The sequence below is a fragment of the Tympanuchus pallidicinctus genome, unplaced genomic scaffold (assembly GCF_026119805.1).
Source record: "Tympanuchus pallidicinctus isolate F22 unplaced genomic scaffold, pur_lepc_1.0 scaffold16, whole genome shotgun sequence".
NCBI lineage: Eukaryota > Metazoa > Chordata > Aves > Galliformes > Phasianidae > Tympanuchus > Tympanuchus pallidicinctus.
Window position 1 is genome coordinate 23,223,905 of NW_026294679.1, and position 26,292 is coordinate 23,250,196.

General features: G+C 39.4%; 1 protein-coding gene and 1 long non-coding RNA gene across 2 annotated transcripts in view; one reads left to right on the plus strand and one right to left on the minus strand.

Annotated features, from left to right (window-relative positions):
- ZCCHC24 (zinc finger CCHC-type containing 24) overlaps positions 1–26,292 on the minus strand; it is a 104,826-nt gene that overhangs the window by 20,002 nt on the left and 58,532 nt on the right. The gene's annotated exons all lie outside the window — the stretch shown is intronic.
- Positions 1,029–24,277, plus strand: LOC128078147 (uncharacterized). Its single transcript, XR_008205328.1, has 3 exons — positions 1,029–1,546; positions 23,256–23,313; positions 24,171–24,277. It is a non-coding gene; the product is annotated as an uncharacterized LOC128078147 (long non-coding RNA).

Sequence of the window (26,292 nt, forward strand, 5' to 3'; positions counted from 1 at the left end):
TGCTTCTATAACATACTATGCAAACAGTACAATACTTTTGCTTAATATTTTTAATAGAAGAACTTCAGGGTTCATAGTTATTGCACATAAACGTTACGTGTTAATGAATCCTCTTTGTGGAGTCTTAAAAAATAAATCTCCCGTAGCATTCATAATTCTAACTTACTATAGAATTTTCTTGCTAAATATTCACATGAATTTTATATGCTTTAGAATTTGAAACTCAGCTATATAATGTATTATATACAGAGCAACAGGCAATTATGATGTGTTCAATGTGTTTAGTAAAGTTTAAGAGCTGTAGATCTCAACTAACCCTATTCCAGTCTTCTGCTGAGGAAGGCTGCAAATAATTATCACTGTTAACTTCCAGGACTTATTTTACCTGTGGATGCTACTCTTCGCTTGTTAAATGACTGTGAAAGATCTCCAAAACTATCTGTACTTGCAGCCAATCACAGGTTTAATACATTTAGAACCTAGAAAACAATGGAATTACTTGAGCATATGAATAGCTGCTTACTGAATTTACTATTGAAAGTATTGCATAACTCACTCAGATCCTAGAATTTCAAGAATAGGGAAAGAATAGATCTCTGGAATTTTATGTGTGTGAAGATAACAGTCAAAATGTGAACTAAGTATTAACATAAACAAGGGGGCAAACATACTGGAAAGAATTCTCATAGGAAACAGTGTCAACTTTTGTGAAAACTAGTTTGGTTTTTTTTCAATGTATCGGTGAAATAAAAAGTAAGAATTAAAAAAGGCTGAGGACTGGGGTTAGAAAATGGAAATTAATAGTGCCTAATTGAACCTGTGTCTCTGCTTTATAATTTAAGTCTTGTATGCTATATAGAAAATTGAATTTGCATACCAAATCAGGCATGTGAAGAGTTAAAATTGCACTCGCATGCTGGGATGCAATGAGGCACTTCTTTTCAGTGTTACAAGATCATATTCCTCCAAACAGCTTGAGATAAAAGGAAGTGGTTGAAATCTCTCTTTCCCCTTCTCTGATACAAAATTGGCCATGTTGAATTAATTATGAAGAAACTAGGAATGTATTCATTTTAATAGCTTCCTGATGCATGGACTCTTTTGTCTCTCTTCCTCTGTTGCTTGAAAACATACAACAGCAATACCCTCCTGCTCCTCACTTCCTCCCTCCCCTTTTCCTCTGCTAACATACTATGTTAAATATGCTAACTTTTTTTTCAGTAGTTGAAATCAGTTTTGGAGCAGTAAGAGTCACACCCTTGCTATAATCAAGATTTACTTTTTCTAAGCTAAGGCCAAGACTTGTTCTTGTAGAAGCTGCTTAATGAGTCTACCTTGGATAGCTTCATGTGGGTTTTGGATTTCTCCCAAGGCTAATGTGGCACAGCTGAGGCACTGCTCTAGTGATGAGCTGACATGTCTAGAGATGACTACCTCCTGTCCTTTAAAAAGCAATGAAGTAGCCATAGTAGCCCCTTTGCTTTTCCTCATAGGTTGTGGGATCCTTCCAGAAGCAAGACAGAGAGGAAGGCTGATGTCACTGGAGGTAACTTTATTTTTATTTAAGTTAGGTGCCTTTGAAGCCCTGCTCGAAATGAGGAAGCTTTATGCTTTGTAAGCGTTCTGAAGTGTGCTTGTGCAAGGCCTTTGCCTGAAGAGAATATTTGGACTGAATTATGCAGTTGCTATGCAGCTGTAGCTCTCCTTTAGATCTTGTAGTGATACTGTCTAGCTAAAGAAAATGGGTGAGCAGACTCTGTGAAGGCTAGATTAGTGTGCTACTACTTGGTAGAAGAAAATTTTCAACACAGGATCTGAACAGGGCATTTTCCCAATTATGTGGTGACCGTATTCAGCTACTTCCTGTTTCGTACTTCAGCTGAGAATGAGACTTTTTTACATAAAACTGCTTGCAGAATGACTGGTTCCTTTACTCTCTGTACTGTTTGTGAAAGCTGTGCAGGACTCTTAATTGCATTCTTGGCAACTCCCCTGTTTAGTTCCTTGGCAAACATATTTAGTCCTTATTCTTTATGAAGTACTGTAGCCTAATCTTATAGTAGAGTGGCTTAACGTAGCTTCGGTGTGAATTCACACAGAGAGTAGAGATGGAGCGATTTTAGTAGTTAAGAAAACTGTAGGCATTGATGAGAGGTAGAATTCTCTGCTGTTACAATGCTGTGTGACTATCCACATCTTTGGGTGCCTTTCTTTTGCATATCTGGTAGCGTTGTGGCTTTCCTCTGTTTGTGTGCAGAGTATTTGGGAGGGGCTTTACTACCACAGGGATTTTAAGAAGTAACCTCACCTTAGAAAACTGCAACCTTTTGCTGGTTCGTTAGCAACAAAGTTAGCTGATCTCTAGGGATGTTAGGAGAGATGACTGCTTTTTTCCTCTGAGGCAGAATGATTTGTAGAACTCAGATGGTATTAATTACAATACATTATGGAATTAGAATAAATAATGAATTTATTTCAACTGGAAGATTTGCCATCATTCATAAATCTAAAAATAACATGAACTTTTTCCAGTTTCAAACAAAACTGTATAATCCCAAAACATTACCTGTTTTACTTCTAACAAATTTGTATCCCGCAATAAAGGTGAATCTGATATGACAGATAATGAAATATCCTTTAGAGAAATTTTAAATAAGCATATCGAGTTCCCATTCAATTTCCCAAATAATCTCTGTACTGGGCAGTGGCAGAAGGACAAGCACTCTGCTCCCTGCAGAGTGGGCTGGAATTGCAGGGGAAGGTATTAGCTGGGAGAATACAGGGGACAGAGATGAGAAGGAGAACAGAGAATATTTTAATTCAGTACTCTTGAACAATGCGCTATAAAATGAGACTAGTGGTTTTACCACTCAGGAAGCTGCTTACTTTGCTGTGGTTTGTCTTTACACTACTTGTTGTACCCTCTGAACTGATAACACTCTTGTCTTTTCTTGTTTCCTTACATATGTGTATGAATCATAACAATGATGGATTTTTTTATTAGTCTGAATTAGAAATGCTTTTGCTCCTGTAAAGTTTTTATCTCTTCAGAACAGCTCTTGGAAAGCAGAGGAAATATTGTTAAGATGATAAGGACAAGTTTCAGTGGAAAGGATGTTTCTAGAAGAACTCTGCCTTCTTCCTTCCTACTGCTCTGAAAGGGACAGACTCTTTTTAACTACCCACCAAATCCTGAAGGATTTGGGACCTGGCTCATGGCATATTCTGTACCTACATAGGAATGGGTGTAGATGAAGTAAGAAAAATCCAGCAGGAGAGCTGGAGTCATGAAGAAAAGACTGTGGCCTTGTGGTTAAGGCACAAGTCTGGGTCTCTATAAACCTGGGTTTAATTTCTGGCTTGACTACAGGCTCTTTGCAAGTTTGCAGACAAGTTACTTGATCTTTGTTCTTCAATTCTTTCTCTAGAGTACGGACAGTACTATAGCATAGTTCATGTTGTATGAGGATATTTAATGTTGGCTGCTACAGCAATGAACAGAAATCTGAGTTACACTAGTCTCAGTTTGGGTTTAGAGCAAGGATTGACATAGGCCTATTACCACTGAACCTGACCTCACACCCTGGGCCAATTTTTTTTAAAAGTTCTGCTCAACAGATGTTTTCTCTTTCATATCTCTTGTTTTCCCTACAACCAGCTTGGTTAACATAGTCAGAAATGACATTTTTTGTTAACTGCGGGTGAATTTCCTCTGACGCAACACTATTTAAAAGGTAAACAGTAACTACATGGCAGAAGGTAAGGCAAGTTATTACAAGGATTTCTAGCTAGGCAGTTCTCCATACAAAAGATAAAATATGTAACATTTTTAGAAATCTTCCCGTTGCCATAAAAACAATGGTCTGCACCACATCTAACCTCCCCACCCTAAAGCAGTGCGGTGGAGGCTCCCAGGACGCTAACATGCTGAGCCGGCTGTGGCCTGCCCTTCTCCAAGATGAAATACCATAGCAAGAGTGTCATTGCTTGTAGCTGGAATGGGCCTTTTGCTTGAAATATTAAGAAACAGGGAAAGGAAATAAAGACCATATGAGCAACCACCCTCCCTTTCTCCACCTCAGCCCCCATCCCTCCCCACCATTCTGTCATCCCTAAGATGACATGCAGAAACATCAGTTGAATCTGTTGGCCTGCTTTAAATTACAGCATACTTCTTGAGACTGGAAAAAGACTGTGAGTGCCCAAATGTGAAACAAGATTTCAGCTGCTGATGTCTAAACTGCATGAATGTTTACTATGCTTAATAAATAATGTGAAATAGACTTTTCTCTCTTGTTGCAATGTCTTTGCTCTAGAAATATTCTGCCCGATTACATGAGCATGTTGCACATAATGAAGTCTTAGCAACCCATCTCTTCTGCCCGCAGAGTCCATGTGGAAATCTGTACACCTCAAGATCCCACAAATCCCAGCTACCTGACCTACTTTGTGTGCATGACATCACTTGGGTGCCTCATTTGCTTTCTCGTTTGCTTTGAACTCTGCACACATGCAGCTGCATGGGAAGAAGTCCTTGCTTGTGTTTTCTTCTATTGTAGGCTCAGTCTCTCCGTTATGACAGAGCAGGATTTTACTTGAACTTAAAGGAATTGGAGAAATCTCAGTTTCAATCATAATGGTTTGCAGAGAAAACTTACAGGCATAAACATCTACACTTTAGATGACCCAATATACCATATTCTTTGGTGTGAAGATTGTAATTATTCCATAAAAATATGCATCTCTTTATTTCTTCTACCCTTCCCAGTCCATCCTGTTTCTGCAGTTGTATTTATATTTTCCACTGTACTCCTTCATTGATTTTTTCACTTTGTGCAAATCTAGCTTGAATCATCCAAAACAGAAATCATATGTGCTGTGCTACCAAACTGCACTAACTGCTGATAAACACTGTTAACCATTCTGTGATGGTCATAGCTGATGTTAGTAGATCTACAAGAACTGTGAGCATTTTAGTGAAAGTATTATGGGCGGGAGCTGGAGCAAATCATTTCCCTCTGCAATATCTGACTTGGTCACATGCAGAAATATGAGAAACCTTGAAAGTGAGGAAGAATGGCCCACAATCAATATGTATACTGTTAGAATTCTGAGTGTAGCTCCAACTGTGTTTCAAGAACTTTGAGATTAAGATAACCTTTGCTGTTAAATACTTCATCTGGAAAAGTTGTTCTAACCAGAATGTAGTCAAAATAGTGAAACAAAACAGTAACTGATGGGGTTTTCATCCCTATTTCCTTTCACGAAAGTAGATGAAATTTCCGTTATGCTCTTTTGCATTCACTAGCTCTTTGCTTATACCTATACTGTTCTATCTTTTACAGGCTTGTATTTCTACACCGTATGATTTTTTGTATATTTAAATGTTTTAATGTCAGACAGTCATGAGGAGCATTTCCTTATCACGAGAACCTGAAATCTCACTTCCTAAAAGTCATCGCTGTCTGAGTACAGAGAAGTAGTTGTCACCATAGGAATCTAATGCTGAATCACTCTAATATTGGCAGTGATGTTGGTTATACCCCATATGTTTTGCTAGCACTGACCTCAAGCAGCATCACGAGGATGGGCTGGGAGGTGAGCAGGCCTTCCAAAATAATTATACTTTCTCTTAGCATTGTGGTGTCATTCTCTAAGCAGGTGCTGTTTTTGTTCTCCAAGTAGCGTATATCAGAGGTAAAGCTGGTAAGGAGTAGCACAAGTTATTTCACTATGCATGCACAGAATGTTCCTCCCCCCGTTGCTGTCCATTAGATGAGAATAAATTAGTTATTTTTGTTGCTATTTAGAACATTGGTGACCAGCAGCAGAATGTATCTATTTGAAACTCTCATGTCCTCAGAATATGATATCTAAAGTAAGAGCTAATCTTTGTTTCCATTTCCATGTTAGAACTTCAGAATGGAGAAAAAAAAAGTTTGTTATTTTGGTGAACAAAAAAGAACAAGATCCTTGACTACAGTATCTTTTTACTCTTCACCCTTATTTAAAGCAGATAGCAGCGGTAAGAGTGAGAATTTACTACAAGTCTAATTTAAAAACTCTACTTCCTTGTGCATAGTCCCAAGCCCAGTACGTACTCCACTATATTTTATTTCGACTGATTCAGATGTGAGGAAGTAAACATAATTGGTGCTGATTTTGCTGTGGCTGGCTTGTTGCTAACTGTGCAAAGTAATGTCTTTGGAAGTATGTGGATTTGGTGTGTCTCTGTTATTCCTGATCTATTTCCTCCATCCCTTTAGACTCACTTCTGTAGTTCAGCAGTGCCTTTAGATAACAGATTAACAGAAGAGAAAAGGAAAGATAGCACTGTTCAAAGCAAATCCTTTCACCATAGCGCAATTTGTGTCATCCTGAAGTTAAACAATGTTCTGAGGCCATCCCAATTCCTAAAGGAGTAATTGTGGGCTAGACTTTCTGCACCTTCCAGATTTTGACTATAACTTTCATGGACTTCTCATCCTTTCAGATCCGGAAGCAAATCTCACCCTAGCTCCCAGAAAGTAAATACAATTTATTCAAGAAAAAAAAAGTATGCATCACAGCACCGGGTGTATCTTTTGGTAGTGAACTCAATGTGCCAGAAAGCACATGTGGAGAACAGTTGCAGTGTTCTTCTTCCCTTCATGCTCTAGGAGTATTTTTTTTTCCTAAAGTTCTAGTTCTATTTTAAAGATTATCCACATTGTCCTGTTCAGAATATCTGATTCCACTTTTGTCAGAGCAGACAGTTTTAATACCCACAGGCATGTAAAGGGAAAAGCTTGTTATCAAACAATAAAAAGGATTAATACATGCTTTAATAAAAACCTTATGAAAGGAGAGGGTCCACCAAAGGACTGTAGGGCACAGAAAGCATGAAAAGGCTTTGTCCTGTGATCGGTACTTTCATGAGAACACGTCTGTTACCAAGGCTATCTTCAAATTCTCTAAAGTGTAATGCAGTCTTCCCAACACAGACAGTAAACAGGCCACTGCAAAACATCTGTACTTGGTACTGTCTCTCTCTATTGTTTGCTCAAGTCTACGAAACTATTCATTTTTGAAAGGGTATTGTGCAAGTGGAATCTGGTATAAAATATTTGCCATAGCATTTGTCCTGGAAGGCTACTGGAGAGGTGGGATGAAGATGTGTGGAGGGGAGACAGACAGTTCTTTCTCCTTTTTCTTAGTTTTTGCCCTTTATTTCACCCTGATGCTGTTTCCATAGAGAAATGCCAGTCTTAAAATAGAGGGGAAGATCTTGGAGGGGAAGAAAAAATTCCTAAGCATTGAAAAACATTACTAGTATTTCGTTTTATTTTTCATATCAAGGTATTCCTTTCTGTTACATAAAATTATTTCGGCAGTTAATGTTAGAAAGGAAAAAAAAAAACATTATGGAATGACAAAAATAGAAGATGAATTGCAACAAGTGCATCCCACCTGTCTTACTATAAGGTCTCTGAATCTAAGGGTGTTTTCTTCCCCAGCCAAGGAGTGTCATGAAAGCTGTGCTGTTTTGGTAAGTCACAGATTCAGATGTTTGCACAGAGATTGGCACAGCCACAAATGTTTTCTAGTCCCTTGATTTATTTATTTTTCCCAGTCTTTCCAAGGACCAGTTAATTTTATCCTCTCTGTGCGCTGCAGTGGGACGTTCAGTTCAGTTTGTGTCTAGCAAAGAGAGGCTCATTATCTTTTGCAGACTCAAAACAAACCCTTGATTTTAAAATGTGACAAAAACAGAGGCAAGTGCCCCTTTCCGGTGCCTCGGACTGAGCCAGCACATGGGCTCCTTGCTCCGTGATCCCCAGTGCAGCTGTCCCTTTGTGCGCTGGGACACAAGGAGATGGGCTCAGGAAGAAGCAGTCAGGCTGACAGGTGTGCCATGGTACAAGGACTTGGCGGGGTAGGCCTCACGTCTCCGCACACATGAGTCTTGTATTTGCTCTCCTCTGTGGCCTCATCATGCAGCCTCCCTTTCTGCACTGTCTCATGGCCAGCTCTGGCCAGAATAATCTCCTTTCTCATTATTCTCTAACACTGGTATTTGTCAAGTTGATGGGAACAATGAGAGCATTCATTTAGTCGGGAGACAAGCAAAAGGGGGTCAGGAAAAAGCCCTTCAAGGGGAAAGAAATAGTTCTGTCACACTTTGAGCTCCACTGGAGCTCTGTTTGTCTTGAGGTTTGACTGGGTGGGAGACAGACTGCCTTGCACTGGCTATGTCTTCATCTGGGGTCACAGGGCAAACTCAGGTTTTATTGTTTAGGTTTTATTTTATAGGTTTTGTTTTTTAGCTGCATCTTTAATCATAGAGCCCTCCTGTTCAGCTGTGTTCCTTCATGCTTTGCATAATTAAAATTCTAAGAAAGGGGTTTTACCTACATGCTTGTTTATACACATATGCAGTTATTCTAATATCAGAGACTTCAATCTCCTGTCCAACACCCAGTAATACGTGGCCCTTGCTGGTAGTGAGGGACAGCTTGAGTTCTAACAACAGTACCAATGAGAGTTCTCAAGATAAAGTAAGGAAAGTGTGTTCTTCCTGAACATCCTAGTAATTGCTGTGGGACGGTGAGGATCAGTAGAAATTTGCCTGGGAACAAATATGTTAACTTAATGCCTAAAGAAGGCCTCTAGCCCTATTTTACAGTTTGCTCTCAAACAGTTAGCAGACTTCTCACAAATAGCACTGGCTCTTTGGCACTTGTTGAATGTAAATAGATAGCTAAAGATATCAGTGTGTTTTTAAGAGTATTTCACATTATTGAAAATAGATCCAATGATTTTATAAATGTTGTGTTACCTACAAGCTGAGAATGAGCATTGAGCTCACTTAAAAATCACTCCAAGCAGCACCGCATGCAGGGACAGTTAACCATGGGGCGTTCATGTCACAAATACCGCTGCAGTGGAGACCTGGAAAGGTTTAATAGTTTCAGATAATCCTATCTTTTGTCTTTGCACTCTAATGAGGCTGTGTTAAAGTGCTGTCATATCTTGCTGCAGAAGTATTGTGTTTTAGAGGGAAGTTAAATGAATTTTGTGGGCCATTAATAACAGCCTGTGCGGTTTGCCGCTTGCTCCAATTCCAAAGCATTCAATACAGAGTAAATCTATTGGTATGAAATCACAGCTACCTCTGGGATTGAGAGCAGTGCTAACTTGTGCTTTGCATTTTGTCAGCTCTTCATAATAAGAAATCATTTATCTAAAAAAAAAAACACCACTGACGTATACTCAGTATCTATGATCTTCAGGAAGATAAGCTGTTTCTAATACCTATTGTGTTAATCACAATAAGATTTGAATCAGTTTTGAGAAGCTGAGACAGCGTTATCATAATTCATAGTTATTATAAATATAAAAGATTAGCAGTAATAAGAAAAGGATATAGAAAGATAAGGATGTTTTCATCACGCATTTAGCTTCCATGCACAAACAGCAAGAGGAAGAGTATACTGTTTACACTTAACACAATGTGTACAGTTCATTCTGCAAGCATAGGGAATTTTTCTTACCATGGTGAATGGTGCAGTTCAATCTGATACAACACTATTGCTGGGTAGATCCTGAGAGAAACTTTACTTAGATAGCTTCATATAACTTTTAGAGAGCACACAAAAACTGATGGAGAAGACTCAGAGATGGTGGGATTGTGGCTCAGATGACCACTTCTGGGTTGACATAGCTGATGTTGGAGGAGAAACTGTATTCTAAGCAATACCAGTTATCATGCAAGAATTGTTGCAAGTCTATGTATGTTGTATTAATTCCTTGCTTTTTCTGTGTTTCAGTTATTGAGTAATGAGTGAAATCACTGTGGGAATAGCAAGCCTAAATGCGTTAAAACTTCTGAGAAGTTTAAATGTTTAAGAGCAGCCTACAGAGTTTACTTCATTTGCTGTCATTGATAATAAAGCCATAACATTTTTCTTACTGTAGATATGTGAAAACATCCCAGGGCAACTAAGCACAGTGAATCCTTGTTATTCTCTTTAAGTTTATGATCCAATAGCTTATGCAGCATCTGAGAGTCAATGTGTGTTAACCGAGAATAGGTGGAACTTATTATGCCTGTCTTATTGTTTCTCACAGGATTTATCCAGGTTATTTTACACACTGTTCTATTACATAAACATGTAAAGCTTAAAACATGTATTTTCTGTAAATAGGAGTGGGTAGGGAAGTCCAAAAAGAACTACCCAAACATGTCTGTAAATGAGTGTCTAAGCCAGGATTGTCCCCCAGTTAATTTATATCTGTTCCACCCTGCCATTATTGCCAGATTAGTTATCATTTGTGACTAAACTTGTCAAGCCAGAAGTGGCTTAAGAAAAAAAATAACAAATCAAAACACCAAAAACAAACAAACAAAACCAACTTTGATGCAAGAAAGCTGTAACCACACAAGGACTATCTTTCAGTTCTCTTATGAAACAGATGTTTCATTGCTCCATATAGAGGAAATTGAGATCAGCTGATTACCTCACAGATTGGCCTGAAAAAGTGAGCATGTAACTTGCAGCCAGTAACTGTGAGAAGAGTTTTAGAAGTGAGCTGTTTTACTTGGGAAAGGGGCAGTGGTGAATAACCAGCTTGGAGTGGTACTTGGCAAGAAGGTTCTGATGACAATATGTTTTTGAAGGCACCGTGAAACAAATACATGTTCTGAAAAAGGAGATATGCGCAACAAATTCCAGGGCAGGAGAACAGCTGCAGAAATGTTTTATGTCTTTGTTTGATCTCCAAATTTAAACTGAGCTGCTTTGTTTCACGGTGCCTGCAAACAACAGAGTTTCTTCTAATGCCACAATTCATGCGTGTCTGTGGAAAAGCTGCAACTATTTGCAGCCATCTGAGTGTGTAGGTGGATGTGTATTTAACAGGTCTTTAATCGAAGAGAAGAAGGTATTTAAAATAATTAGTTGGAATTTTAAAGTGGTAGGTGCAGAAAGGCTCAGCATGCTGGACGTTGTCATGCGTGGTGTGTAAAGCAGCAGAAGATGGAGGGCTAGGAGAGCTGATGTCTGATACCCACATCCAACTGTCACTAGGACAACTTGCAAATATGTCTGTCTAGGGTTCAGGTCCTGTTGCATCATCAGGTATGCATGCATGATGCAGGAGTGGGTGCTGTTGCCCTGGTGCTGCTGGTTTGCAGGCTGTAGGAGGCATGCTGCTTAGAGTGCAGGTGTGTATAGGTTCTGCTCAGGTGGTTGAGGGCCATTGTAGGCCTTGAGGACTGTTAAAAAAAACTGTGTGGTTTTCTGAGCAACGTGTGCATAACTTGGCATAATTTTGCAGCTCTCTGCATAGGATGCTTCTCTGGAAAATGCTATCATTGGTCATATTCACTGGAATCTCTTGGGGGACTTTGAAGGATGCATTCAACATTGTGTAAGAGGAACAGTTCTGAAAATGTGAGGCAGTGCTGTTAAGCAAAGCCAGTTTTGTAAACTGGAAGAAGACATTGCTTTCAACCAGAACTGCTGAGTTGGGGTGGTTTAGGATTTGCAGCCCCCACCCTTTTTCTCTCCTCAAGTAATTAGCTCAGCTAAAGTGGGTTATAATATGGGTGTTTAAATAAAAGCAAAAAGTAGTGCCCTCTGCTATGGATTAACAAAGAACAGAACTAAAATGGCACACGGAGCTCCTGCCAGGCAGCAAGAGGTTTTTAGAGGGCAGTTCCAAATGTCCCCTGGAAGCAGTGCTAGAGATGCCTGGGCTGCAGCCAGCAGCGCCCAAGTCGTGCACGGAACAGCTGGCAGGAGCAGGGCTGGGAGGGTGGGGAGCGCGGTGCTCCTGCAGCTGGGGAAAGGTCATTGCTGTGTGCTCTGGTGGATAGGAAGGACAAAAGGGAAGAGCTGAACCTTCCCAGAAAAAGGGCATGTAAATAAAGGGTGGGGAATTACTTTTTTTCTGTCCAGGAAATAGAGAGTAACTCCTCACAAACATGTTTAACCAAATAAATAAAAATCTTTGGAGCACAGAGTTTTGCATGATTTGCGTACGGTAACTATTTTCTTGCCATTCGGGTGGAGATTAATATCCCCATAAGCAAAGGATATATTCACTCTCTTAAATGATGACAGCTGAACAGACCTGTCTACTGAAAGCAAGGTAGTTTGCAGAAGCACTGAGCACCCCACGTGCACTGACTTTCTGTGGTGTCCCTGAGATTCCTGGACAGTGCAGTACCATGGCACAGCACATAATAGGAGGAAAGGGCCTGTTACCCTTTTGGCCAGTATGAAGATCAACTTCCCCAAGCACATTTGCTTTTTGCACTCCAAACTACTGGATATGTAAACATGTTACAGAAAACAAAGCAGCTGGCTGAACCCAGGTTAAGGAAAGGTCGTTCAGGTGGCACCAGCTAAATCAAGGCCCTTAATCCCTACCAATCCTGGTCCTTGACTACAGAAGCAGTGATCTGAACACTGTTTTCTCCCATATTGCATATAATTTCTCTAGCTACTTTGTTTTTGTGGTTCTTCCTGCACACACTGCAATTTCTGCTAACAATCAGATTTCGGAAGGAATATTCTGAAAGTCTGCATTGCAGACCATATGTCTGATGAAAAAATACTGTAGACAGTGGAAATTTAGTCAAATGAATGAAAATATAAAAGATCATATGTTTTATACTGTGGAAGAGAAGGTCCAAATTGCTGATGGGCATTAAAGACAGGTATGGACTGGGAGCCCTATCTCCTTTTAGTGGAACAATAAGAGCAATAAAATCAGTGCTTTCAACCTTGCCTATATGCGCGTCTTTCTTGACCAGCTCTCTTTCAAGAAACAAGAGAGTGAATAAGTTGAGATGGCCATCAGATGGTTTACACTTATTAGTAATTTATTAACAGAATTCTCTACTCTTTCTTTTTTTCCCTGCTATGGCACTCATGCTCCTCCTTACTCTTTTTTCTTTCTTCTGAGCTCCCCAGATCAAAAAAGACAGGGTCTGCAGCATCTCCCCTATGAGGAAAGGCTGAGTAACATGGATCTATTCAGTCCAGGGAAAAAGAGACTGAGTGGAGATCTGATGGGTGTTTGTAAATATCTAAAGGGAGGTGGGAGGCAAACGGATGAGGCCAGGCTCTTCTTGGTGGTACGTAACAAGGAGTAATGGCCTAAAACTTGAACGTAGAAAGTTCCATACAAACATGAAGAACTTCTTTGTTGTGAGAGTGACAGAGCATTGCAGGACGTTGCCCAGAGAGGTTGTGGAGTCTCCTGTGGAGATATTGAAGACCTGTCTGAATGCGACCTATTGTAGGGTACCTGCTCTGTGAGAGATGTGGACTCAATGATCTCTTGTTGTTCCTTCCAACCCTAGCAATTCTGTGTTTCTTCAGGATCTTAATGTTTGAAGATTTCAAAAGAAAAGAATGTACAAGTGTAAAATGTTAGTCACTGCTCTCCACAGAAAAACAACAGTGTTTTGTGTGTTATCACTACACAACACTTTTTTTCTGCAGTTATTCCTCTCCACCCTGACTGCTAGCTCCTTTTAGTTACATTATGATAAACAGACTTCTCTCTGTGGGGCTCAGTGGTTAGTAATAACTCAACCCCATGAGGCAGAATTATAACTTTATAGTCCATGTGATCTGTCATAAGTGGTGATATGTAGGACTGCTCTTTAAGTAGTTGCAGGAAATGCAGCTTACAGACCTATTTTTTTAAACCTATTGTAGAAACAGACACACAAACTGTAACAATTAATGAAAAACTCTTAGAAATTTGACTGTGTAGACTTGCAAATGATTCTTGAACTCAAAATTGCACCAGTAAACTGTTTTCAATTAATGATTTATTAGTTGCATTTAACATTGAACAGAAGATCCCAGCTGAGTGTAGAAATTCTAGTAGATGGGAAAATATTGCACATGGGTTTTGGATTCTTCTGAATTTCAAACCTAAAATGAGTGTAGATTTTAGCTTTGTTCATAATAATAACCTGCAGGGAACTTGAAATTTTTCCTTTTTATCTCTCTTACAACATCAATAGCAATCATTTTCCCAGACTTGACCAAAAAAAAGCACTGCAGTATTCATGACTGATTGAAAAAGAAGTTGCCCCATATGGGGATCAAAGGCTGACATTAACCCTTATTAATCATATCACTAATACATATTAAAAGACCACAGGAGCTGAAGTGTTCTCCAGTAAGTCCTGATTAAAAGAGAGCAAGATGTTATACATCCAACAGATACACAAAAACTGGAAGAAAGTATCCTATCAAATCTGTTATCTCAGCATTGGGACCAAAGCACTTCCACACAGTATGTTATGACCTATCATCATTTAACAATTTCTTCCATGCTTCTTCAGTGGAAATTTTGTTTTAGACAGGATTTTTCATTTTTAAATATATTGTAAATATATGTGCTTCACTATGCGTTTACTTGCAACCAAGCACAGAATGTACATGCCTTGTGCACATGGATGTTTGTGGTCATCCTTAATTCCTGAGCACCTTTAATTCTAAAGTTAGGATCTCCCCCAACTCCCTGCTTCCTGCTCCTGCCTCTTAAAAGCGGTTTCTGCCCTCAGGGACAAGTAATACTGAGATAGTTTGTGAACTGCACAGTGTAACTGTAGGCACTATTAGGTAATACAGCAGTGGAAAAGCTTGAAGGTGTGAACCTAATGGACCAAATACTCAAAAGATGTTTAGAACGCTCCAAGAACTCAATGTGAGTATCTTTAGGATCTTGTCTGTGATCCACCCCGTACCTTCTGATTTGTGGAGGGACGTAGAAGACAACGTCGCTCTTGAATTTCTAGGGACACTAATTGTGCTATATTCTTGAAATAGCACAGTCTTCCTGAAAGATGGAGTCATTCTACTCAGGTAGACAGTATTGCACTCTATGCCTGATATTGATGAGTAAAGAGGTGAGGAGGATATAAGCAAAGGCTTGATGATCTTCTGCAAAAAGGAGCTGAACCAGAGTATTTGGAGAGAGGAAGTAAAATACTGCTTGATAATTATGACACGTTAATCTCTGGGAGGAATGCTGTAATAGTCATATAAGCAACTAAATTTGAGCATTGTTGAGATTGCACTAGTACTAAAACTTTTTCCAAAACTCTGCTGTGGTTGCCAGCATCAGCTTCTGCTCTAGTTCAGCTTCAAGCAGCTGTTTTTCATCCATGAATTCAATTCACTGCGTTGAGCTTGGGCTCACTGTATTGTAGTGATGCAGTTGCAGGCAGTAAAAACTAGCCAGTGTTGTGTGTCACATACACATATTGCTAACATTTAAATGCAACTGTCCAACCTAGTAAATGTGACCATACAGGCACTAATTCTTGTGGGGTGACATAGAAATGATTCAGGGAAGGGAAATACTATTTCTGCTCAAAAAGCTATTCTAACAAGTCGCTCTGTTTGCCTGCTACCTTTTTTTTTGGTCAACAGCTGTATCTCATGGCCAGTAGTGTCAAATACTAAAGAGGTGCAGGATGAAGGGAATGGATGTGTTCTCTCTTCATTGCCAGAAGGAGGTCATCCATCAGTGCCATTACAGTGGTTTCATTTGTGTTCTGGCTTGCATCCAGGCTGTGCTGGGACTGCTTCAGTTAGCTAAGTAGACTCCCTTAGCTCTTCTAAGATGTATATTCCTTGCCACAGGCAAAGCATTCCTGCAAAGAACTTTTGTGAATATCTGTCAGTCAGACAAGAAGCTGTTGAAGATGTTCACACAGGGAAACTAGACTGATTTGAACATAGGCTGTACAATTAACCAATCTTTTAATAACTATTAAAAGATTTAGGTATGTTCCACACTGTTTAAGTTGCTCATGCACTGTCTTAACCCTCCCCTACATCTGCTTCCGCCTTCTCAGTGTCAGCCTAATCAATTCTACAGACATTTGGGATCAACAACATCTGGCAAAAAAGGCAATAAAGCTTCCCTAGTATTACTGTGAAGCTAGAGGCCAGATCTGGGATTTTTTAAAACATGTTTTTACTACTGGCCACAAAATGGCTTAATGCCTAGATCTTGCAGTAGGAGTTCCTCCAGTAAACCCATTTAATGATTCATCCTCATCTCTCTTAAAAGAAATGTAAGTATACAATGCAATTGTATGCAATACACTCCCTACATTTCACTCAAAGTGGAGGAAAAAGATCCCACCAATTGCAGTTATCCATCTCATTAGTCTTAGGCTTAACAGCATACCTTTCACCAGCTTGCAGGTAACATTGTAAAGTGTTCTATTTATTGAGCCTGTCTAAGCATGCTCCTTGCTTATTTGTCTTCTACGCTTGACATTGTCATCTTTCATGATTATTGTTGATGTCTGCAGCTCAGAGCAGATACACATGTATTTTATTATAATTTTCTAACATTTCTCTTGTAATTGTTGGATTGTCTTTGAATCTATGGTCACAGCTATGAACGGAGAAGTTTTCTGCATTGGTCCAAAGAGGAGGAAAAAAGAAAAATTCTCTACTGCTCTTTGAAGAAGGAAATAAATTGGCAGGGTCCTAAGTAGAAATTTCTACTAATTTCTCACTAACCTTAGTAAGAGCTTCCTGTGCTGTTGGTGAGACTTTGACAATCAGCCTCTGGGGACAAGTTGTGCCAGTCCGCACTGCAGCTTCTTCACACTGGGGTGCAGACTGGGACAAAGCAGTCTGCACCATGGGCCTCTTTATCCTCTTGACCATGCTAGTGCTAGCCTTTTCAAACTGATAGAACTGGACAGGTTTTGCTCAGCAGATAAACCATTGCTTGTTTGGAGTCAAAACTGAAAAGCGGAGTGCCAAACTCATGCAGTGCCACTTGTCTGACTGCATGGATAGCTAGAGGGGCTAAACTTTATGGCACCTCCCTGTTTTATTCCCATCTTCTAGCTGTAGCATTGCATTCGCATGTACCTATTTTTTCCTGGAAATGAAACTGGAGGTCTAAGAATGTGTATTATTATTTATACATGAAATGCATCACTTGTTTTACTTCACTTTGGAGCATTTCCCTCATATCGTCAGTATGCACTAAGAATATTCAGCAAAAGTAACAGTGATGTAAAGATGAAGCCCTAAATTTCACTTTCAACAATTTTGGTTAGTATCACCACTCATTGGAAGATGTTAATGAAAGTGAAATGGAGTAAGAGAATATATTTAAATGCAGTGTAGAAATCTTGGCTTGTGTGTAGTCTGTAACACTGGACAAATGCACACAGCTCAAAAATTGTCCGTTGAAATTAAGTCTACGAAGAACAAGAACCTGACAGTCCTGGGAACAGTGTCTTCAGTGCTGGAACTAGCACGGTTAATCTGGAGTAAAGTTTATTTCACATTGCTGGAAGGAGCAGGCCCCTCAACATCCTTCAGTTTTGAGATGACTTGAGTTCCTTGCAATTGCCAACGCAGCACCTGCACTAGACACAAGTTTCTAAAAACTAGGTCATAATCACACGTGCAACTGTTGATTGCACAAAACAGGCAGGCTATAAAGCTGTCCTGTTTTATCTGCTTTAAGTGCTGGCATGCAATGTCAGGAAACCCAGCAAATACAGGACCACCTGTGGAGTCCTTGTTACAGCATGATCCTGTTAAGTTAATACTCTCAAGCCTCTCTGCTGACTAATACAGGCAAACATTACAGCTAGCCAGGGGTTTAATCAGAGGGATGCTTTTACCTAGGGTACATGCCAACCCTAAGATTACTATGGAAAGCAAGCCTAAAAGCAAGCAAGAGGTTAAAAAAGAAAACGTCTGGCTTTTTCAACAGCTGGCTTCCATTGTGAAAGGGTCATGTAGTGCCAAGGAAAACAGAAAATAGGAAGGCACACAGATTTGTTAGTTTGAAGTAATTGACCACATGGTGTCCAATGGTTTGTGTTCTCATGTTCTCTAGAGCGAAGTCCCACGGGAGCTGAGGCAAGGGTTCCAGTTCCTAGCACTCTATTGTTTACCCTGATGGTTTCCAGATGCTGGAGACAAGGACAGTGAAATCTCTGGGATGCTGCCAAAGAATGAAAAAGACTAAAGAAAACACTGGGAATATTTTTTCATTTTATTTTTAAAGAGACAGCTCTTCTTTTCACTGAGATTATCTTAATTTATGATTTCCCTGCTCTCAAATACGCATGTACATGCTTTTTCTTTCCCGTTCTTCCCTCTCTGTTTCTCTCTTTGTATGTAAACAGCTCTGCAACACAATTAATGAAGGGATAGCAATGTCAACATATATTTTCCCTTGGCATCCTTAGCTCATTTAGCTGCAACACTGAGGATGTACAAAAATGATTAGAAAACCCCAGCAAAAACTCCATAGCAGGCACATCACCAAGAGAGTGTTAGCAGTGATGGGAAAGCCTCAGAAGGCTGTGAGTTCAAGTTTGCTTTGGCATGGCTGTAAGAAATTTGCAGAATTCTACAAAGCCTTTCCAAACATTGGAACCACTGAAATTAGGGAAGGGGAGTGGGGAGCAAGGCCAGGAGAGCAGCAGGCACTTTCATCAGCAAGGCCAGAGCACAGAAAAGACCAGGGGAATGTTAAATTCTGAGGAGAGTCCTCCTGGTAATTAATTTTCATCTCTCAGTAAGTTGAGGTCCAAGAACAGGACTTTGCTTGTGCCGGAAAGTGTTTGGAGACTGGTCTTCCAGTCAAGCCTGGCTGCCAATGCTCTGAGTTGCAGTGAGCTTCTGCATTGCACTTATGTGTGCGTATGCACTTGTGGTTGGACAGAGGCTGTGGATATCAAGGAAATGTTGTCTGGGTTCCATGTTAGCAGTATCAGGTCATACCTCTTATTTTGTAGTAAAGAAGAACCTCAGGATATATGCTGCAGCTGTGTATTTGCTGCATTGTTTGTATCCCCTGAAAGGGATGGTAAGTGTAAAGGAAGGAGTGTCTGCAGGAAAACAACTCCTTTAAAGTAGACTTTGTGTAGATGTTATCTTGCTAATGCAAGACCTTAGGAAAACCAGTCCTTTACAGAGAAGGTCCTGAAACAGTGTAAAAGCTTGATTCTGAATTCAGTGGTAAGTTAACATTCCACCCAAAACATTGTTCAATACATCTTTCTGTTCAAAACAGAAGGCAAAATCTACTGGCCAGCTTTCAGTCTCTTTGATACTGCCATTCTCTGCTTATTCAGACTCTTCCGAAGAACCTTTTTTGAGAACTAAGGATACTGAGATCTGATGTTCTGGGCTGAAGCTTTGAAACTGCACACTCTGTTTCTTTTTTCTCCATCCTGTTTTCTGAACATACTGAAATGGACCTTCCATCTCTTTCCATTCTGATTTGTTATCATCTGGATGTAAGGCTAATACTAATACTTTGTTCAGAGACGAGTATTTGCTTGTTTCTTGTGCATTTCATAGATTTTAATGCTAGAAGAAGTGGAGAATCTCTATAACAGAAACTACTGTGTTTCTTTTTGTAATACCTACAGTAGTAATACCTACAATTTCTCTTTCCTTTCTCTTACTGCATGTGTTAACAACAGCACAGTGGAGCTGAATCCTGATGACAGTAAAACAAGAAGTGGTTTAAGAACACTATTTCTCAGCAGATGTTATAAGCAGGACTTCCAACATGAGAGATACTTTGGCAAATGACACGGGGGACATGTCTACGTGTTGGCATGTAGGCACCCAGTCATTTTGCTAGTCAAACAGGCTGTGCTGATGGAAACCTCAGTACTCACGCTTTGTAAATCTAGTGACAAATAGGCTAAGGCACTTGACGAGTAAGTTCATACCTCTATCTGTCTGTCGAATGATAAAATCATTAACTGTCCTATTTTGTCACAGAGCTGTGGTCCTTCCCAGCTTTGCAGTTAGATCAGAGCAGGCCATGTGCTTGAGCAGTACACTTTCCTTTTGGATTCTACTGTGGTGAGGTATGGCACCAAGCTTCTCCTTTTCCATTTTCCCTCCATTTTTTAAAATAATGAAATCTAAGCTGCATTTGAAAACAAAAGAATCCCTGTGATCCTCTAACTGATTCCTTTCCTTATATCCAAATGAAATGCAATAAATGAAATGCAAGTCTATTTCTCTCTCCACAACTGTGAAGAAGTGTTAGGATTGAGATTACCTAGTATCTCTATTGTGTCCTGATAGAACCTATTAACAGAACCACTCAGGGCATTCTCAATCAAGATGTTGTTTTACAGGGCCAACAGTGGCTGCCAGAGATGGTACCAAAGCAAGCCATGGGGCAACCAGTACTGCCACCCCAGAGACTGCTGCCCTGGGGCGTTGAGGGCCAGAGGAGCATCCTTTGGCACCTCTTTCTGCCCTTGCTTCTCTGAAGTGTAGTCTGCGGAGACTATTGAGACAGAGCCCAGCTGACAAACAGTGGTGTTATGATGTACTAACCAAGTGGCAGCACTAGCTTGTAACTCATTTATGTTGGAAACATCACAAGTGACTGAACTATGCGTGCTTCTTGTTTTGGGTGGAGCTGGTGAATAATGTGCCCGTCAGATGCTGAGCTAAAATCTTTACATTTCCATGCCTTGCTTTCTAACTTGAAAGATGCAGACAAAATCAAAATGACTTACTGTCAAATGAGAACTTGAATATTGAAAGGCTTGCAACCCTGCAGAGAGACTCCATCAGTTTCAGAGTGTACCTTGCCTCTCTAGTTTTCTGTCTTAGTGAACGACTGCATAGCTGGAACTTGTTCTTAGTCTGCTTGCAGAGATAAAAACATGCTGGAGGACAAAGCTTAAAAGGATATTTAATGTGTGATGATTTGTCTTTATGTGACACTGGATTTGGTGAAGATGTTTGAGGACTAATCCTTAGCTTGTCAGAACAGATGTAACTGAATAAACGCATCCTGGTGAATTCATAGTGATTGTGAATCTAGCTCCTGTGAATTTAGTTTCCCTCTTAAACTCAATAGAATAAATTAACTGTATGGAATGATGTTTGCTGCGGTCCTCTATACAGAAGTATTGCAGTTTTGATTGGCTTCTAGGTACTACGTGAGGAGTATGTTACCAAGTTTTTTGTACCTTCTGCTTTTCCAGGCAACCTGAATTAGAATTTGGAAAGCTTGTCAGAAATTAGTATACTTGGGGCTTCTGGTCTTTGCCAAGCTAGTATGAATATCTAACATGCTGTGTTAAAGCTTAGTGGCAATATGGAAACCTTTCAATTCATTGCACTTTCAACAGCTGCCAAGCTGGCACTACAGCGTACAAGTTTTGAATCAATCTGGTGTGTTTTTTTCCAGGCAGACTTTTTTTCCTTACTGTAAAAACGGATTGCTCTTTTACTCCTATTTTAGAATAACATTTCACTTATGGTTTGTAAAATGCGGCTGGAAGGAGATCTAGGACAAGTGCCGTGGCTTGAAAAAGGTGAAATAATTTCTCACTAAGCATGTTTTTCTTATTTATCTATATAAACATTTTTGTTATTGGAAAGATAAGGCATATATTTGCCTTGTCTTTATGTATACTACTGAAACAAGTGAAATTTTTGAATAATAAATATAAAAGAGGGCATCCAGATCTTTATAAGCAGGTAGTGCTTTGGAGTGTATCTGGATTTTGATGTTAAGTTTCAGATACCATGGAGGAGTTTTGTTTTCACAAAGTATACCTCATCAATGCATTTTTCAGGTGCTAAGCATTCTAAATTAATATTTTATTTTTTGATCTGCACTCCTACAATTTTTCAAGTGATTAAGAGTAATACAGTGAGAACCAAATTCAGTAAGTAGTGAAAGTGAAAAAAAAAGTGAAACTAATGTTTTGTTTTGTATTTTTGCCACAGTATTGTAGCTTACACTGTAAACTTGTGAGGGTTTGAACTCTATCCTGTGCTCTGAATCAGAACTGGAAATAGAGCTCTGATCAAGTCAAGAAATTTTAAATGGAACATACGTATTTGTTAGGGGACAGAAGTAGAGATAGATGCCTTCAACACTGGTCTGCAACTTCAGCATGCTAAAAATGTGCTTGCTGCAAGCAGCTGATACTCTTCAAATATGTCTGATCTAGCAGATGTCTTAGTTAGGGAGCTATGACCTCGAACACTGGCTTATGTAGAGAGGTTGGCTTCCAGAGAGGAGCTCCCAAAGAGACAGTCAGAGAGAGAAAATAAGGAAGGAAAATGATTTTATTTGTTGCATCCGGTTAACCGGTAACAAAACAAACAGAAAAACAAACTCAATTATATCCTGGATTTCAAGAGCTTCAATTCTAAACTTGGTTTGACCCGGTTACTTTGGGCTGTCTTTAGAAAATGAAATGCTGCCTTTCCTCCTAGGTTTGAAAACTGTTTCCGGCCTGGGATTTATGGCTAGTGGTGGGCCTCAAAGGACCGCATAATGTTCAGTGACTGAAGCAGATATAGCTGCAAACACAACCCAAAAAAGAGGATTATCAATAGATTTCTACAGTGTTTCTTTCTATCTCATGTAGAGGACCCCAAGGAGTTTTCTCCTCTCTTTTTTTTCCTTGTTTCAGCTTAGTGAATCGTGTTTGGGGACTGCATGTTGTGGTCAAAATGTCAACAGTTAAAATGCATACATTTCTAAGCTGCTTGCATGGCTTTAAAATATTCTACACTGAGATTTTATCTTGTTCTCATCCAAAATATAGAAGTTGGCTATTTCTGCTGGAACTATTAAATGCTTTTTGAGGCTCATGCCTAAAATAAGCGCTGTTGGATTCTGGCAGTGGTTTATATTGTATGCCTTCTGAGCTGTGCGTTTCCTTGTCAGAATGTGTGAACAGATTACGATACTGGCAAATCATGCTGCTAGTAATCCACAGGCAAATCAGATAAGGGAACACTGAATGGCCCTTGTGGTTTCCAGGCAGGCTTCGCTGGCGGCAGAAAGAGTTTTGCTGCAGAATTCAGTGGGAGTAAGATGCAGCTTCCATAGGGAGGGGCAATGATGTTTTTTCACTTGCAGTTAGTATCTGGTTTGAGGAGTACTGAATATAAGGCATTACAAGATAAGAAACATTAACTTATTTTCTAGTTGGACCATCATAGCTGATGGAAAAATTAGAAATTCTAACATTTCATATTTATAGTTATTGTATTTTCCTTGAAGCACTGTTCACATATAACTTTGAATTCCTAACTCTTCTATGTCCTCGCACATTGGAATAAATCCGGGAGAAGAGTTGAAGCCTTGCAGCTCTTCCACAGATCTATGCCTGTAATCTTGTTAGCACTTTACTTGTATCTTTCTTTCATTCTCTTTCTGAATGCATTCTTTATCATTTCCAGCAAGCCCATTTCCAAAAAAACCCACTGTTACTCAGAAGACAGTTTTCATCTTCTTATGGTAGGTTCTTTTCTACCTACTTTTTTTTTTTTTTAATATAAAGAACAAAATATGGCTGAAGGAAAACTTGCTTTAAGGAAACAAAACTTGACAGGGCTAAAACAGGACTTGAAGGGAAGATTATTTAATTCCACTATGGCACTTGGGATGGGTCGTTGCCCTCCTTATTTCTCTCTCTTTCTTGTGGACCACTGATGGATTTAATAGGAATATGGTAAGGCAAACTAAGTTCATTATTTTAAACTTAGTATAGGAATGTGAGTCAAATAGAATAAAAGAAAAGTGTAAGGAGATAATTAAAAGGAATAATGGATTAATTTCCATCACTGTACAAGAAAAACTCTCTTGGAACTGATTAAGGAGAACTGCAGGATATGGCAAAGAATTTTAAAAAAGCTGCATCTGGCACTTGATACCTAAAGCTGTAAGCACACCATCATGACAACATGATACAGGTGTTTGTGTGCATTTTCTGTCACAGGTCTAATCACCTAACACAAAATCTTATCCAAACAAGTTCTGAGACCCATATTTTAGTTAGAAAGTACATGAAAAAAAAAAACCACAAACACAACAGCTTCATGAAATTAGCTAAATTTTAGTGGATCGTGGTCATAGGTCTCTGACAGCAAACGTGATTTGATAGAATCTGAACTGCTTTTTTCTTAGAGAAAAGAAAAATATTCTTATCTCAACCCTGTTTCATTTCTCTCTGTGAGCTATGTATGTGGGGAAAAGTTCAGACCTTGTTACTTTTCCTAACACTCAGACTATTTTAGATCAGACAAAAGAGAAAAGAGTCACTGCTGAATGAGACTCTGTTTCCATTACTTAAGATGGTTCTCATTTTGCTGTAGAAATACGTGTGAAAGAAAAAGAAGCAGCTGCGCCAAAGAGCCCAGTAACCCAGAAGTTTCCTGTCCTATTCTTTCCTATGGAGAATGCTGGGATTTGGAAGCTCTCAAGACAAACATGCATCTATATTCCCGTATAAGACTACAGCACAGCTGCCAAGATTGCAAGATACCACAGAATCTGTAGTTGCCTCTGAGACCAACTGTGCTAGGAATGGATAATCCTGCCTTTTATTTATAAATAAAAATATATTTTTTAAAAATTCCCTGTTATCCATTAAAGTCAAATGTGTGCTAGGATAAACAGAAGTGAAAATGGTTAATTCCTAGGGCCTAGGACTATTTCATCTGGATGGGATTTTGTGACAGTTTTTCCTATAGCGCCTTATAATTCTTGTTCACATGCACCAGAAACACCGTGAGAAACAAGCACTGACTGGTTATGGGTGGATGTGTTTTTCTTTCTGGGATGCGCACTATAGAGTTGCATAAAACTGGAAATAAACAGTTGTCTATCACACGGAACAAAGATGCTGAGTTCACTTCAGATGCAATTAAAATCAGGGTTGAAATACTGCTTGTGGTCAATGGTTCTAGGAAAGCTATAATGTTACTGATGTAACGTGGACTTTCCCAGCTGCTGTGGAAGTTAGAGACTGTATACATATAGCTTTGTTCTCATCCAGTTTGAGAACTGACAAATATCCCGTTTTTGCCTGCACAGTACCCTGATGCTGACTGTGGGTAGTCTTCTGTTGCAGCCGCTGCTTCTCCTTGGGAGCATTGCTCTCCAGAAACAAGGTTGTACATGAGCCAACCAATTTACTTTCCCCCGTTATCTTAGCTCTTAAGCTATGGAAAGATAACGGTGACTACAGGAAGACTGTTTTAAAGTGATACGTTCCATTTTGCCACGGAGGCTGGGATGCTGCTCTCTGGATGTGACAAGGAAGAAAACCTTATATGCATGGTTGACCAGAAGAATTCCTTGAATGTGGCTGAATGTGACTTGCCAAGGAAATAGGTTATTATTTTCTCCTCTCTGCTTCCTCTGATGGCACTTTTTTTCACTATGTGAGAATGGTGAAAATAAAAGATAGTAGAAGAAAGGAATGAAAGAGAAAGATCAAAGTTTTTGATTCAGTCAGACTTAGTGATCACTTTATTAACATTGTATTTACAATTCAAGGTTTAAAAAAAAAAGTCAAAGTGCAGATTTGTAAGCGTGCTTGCTGGATACGTTAATGTAAACTGAGTTATTCTATTGTGACCTGCTGCTGATATTTCTACATGAGAACAACCCATTCTCACCAGTAGGGTCCAGTTCAACAACTACCTCTCGGGGAGAAGTGGGATTAAATATCACCCTATTAATATCTGATGCTTGTCTTTATAGGTTTTATTTGGCAATAGAAATGTAGCGTTTGGGTTTCTAGAGTATACGTAGCTTGATAGAAGATTGCTCAGATTCTGCAATGCAGCAGCACTCCTTCAGAAGTCAGCTAGATTTTTTACAGAGGGAAAAATAACTTTATGGTCCAATCTCACAGTTGGTTTTAAGCAACTTGACCTGTAGTCAAATTGAAATTTCCCTCCAAGTTTAAGGAAAATCTTCAGAGGCTTTAAATTCATGTCTTTAAAAATGTTTTTATGTTTTGTCACTTACTGTAAGCTCAGAGCTGTAACCATGTCTTGATATTTGACTCTATTATAAAATTCAGTCATTTTCCCTTAATGGAATATCTAATAGTTTTTAATGGAATGTCTAACAGTTGTTTATTGGTAAGCAAACATCAGCCTTCACTCATTATTGTGGCAAACATATGCGGACAGAAGGGCTTACTCTTCCAGTATGAGGCAAAGAATAAAGAACTTTATATTGGCTTGAGAGCATTTGTACTAGTTCAAGTATAACAACAGAAAATCCCTTCTACCACGTCTCCAAGAACCAGGCATGAATCTGATAGAGACATCTGTGCCTGGAAAATGTGCTATGTGCTGGCCAACTTGTCTGTGCAGGGTGAAATATGGGGTAAGTGAAAGTACTTCCCTGGTAAAGCGAGTAGTAGTAAAGCTACACAGAAACGAGAAAGAGGCTTCTCCTCTGCTCAGTGATACCTCCTGC